Raw genomic sequence first — 1,117 nt, forward strand, 5'->3', positions numbered from 1 at the left:
AAAATACTTTTGAAATAATACACCAAATTATACCAAATATAAATGTAAACAAACATAATGCATTGGAACATGAAAATTGTCTCCTTTACAAAAATCAGTAGAAAAAGAGCATAAGGAAAAAGCACCATTCTTGGTCTATATCCAAGGAACAGTACAAGTGTAAGGACTATAAAATTTGTCCAATGAAGTGCTATCTTTGGAATATAAGGGGCATTGGTAATCCTCTTTGGAGTAGGCCTCATATCACCTCTTTGATTCATCAACATTTAGCTTCTTACTAATTATGTGGCTATTGAGAATCATGTCAGCTTCTACTTTGAAGATCATGTCGCATAAGAAGTTTTAAGTAGAAGCATAACCCAACTGGTTGATATTGGTAAGCTAGCTTTAATTAATGGTCCTAGGGGTACCCAAACTCCTCCTAATGCTCTTTATGTAAGGCCACAATGTATAATTTGAAGAATCTTCAAATATTTTTGCAGGTTCTGTTCCTAATTCTAGGAAGCTGGCTATTGTTGATTTATTGGGTTTTTCTCTTGACACTATACCTTCAATATATCTTGGCAGTCATATTTTAAAAGGGAAAACCTAAACCAACAACCCATAATAGATAAAACTCAATATAGTGTGTCAAATATTTTGGAGATTTTGTTGTAATTTAAAAAATTGGGCAATCAATAAAAATAAACACTAAAAACTAAAAAAAAAACATTATTTATTTAAATTGTAAATAACATTAATAATATAAGAAAAAAAAAGAGAAAAAAATGTAAATACTATTGAAAAATTGATTCTATTTTTTTTTCTTTCATTTATTTGTCAAAAAGAATTAGGTCTTTTTTTTTTGTTCATAAAATTTGATTATGTTTTTTAATTGTAGACTTTTTTTTGTTTTGTTTTTAGACCCTCGAGTGCAGGGTGGACTAATTGGGCCTGGGAGCCCAAGCTAAGGTTTCAGTTTGGAAACATTTTTTATTATCTTTGGGAGAAATAGTTCAATTTGTCAAAAGTATCATCCAAGGCATGTTTATTTATAGTTTTTTTTTATATATTCTTGGCATATATTTATGCTAAAAGGAAATAATAGACCAATGGATAAGGAATTTTATTTGGGTCG

This window comes from Cicer arietinum, chromosome 1 (assembly GCF_000331145.2).
Source record: "Cicer arietinum cultivar CDC Frontier isolate Library 1 chromosome 1, Cicar.CDCFrontier_v2.0, whole genome shotgun sequence".
Classification (NCBI taxonomy): domain Eukaryota; kingdom Viridiplantae; phylum Streptophyta; class Magnoliopsida; order Fabales; family Fabaceae; genus Cicer; species Cicer arietinum.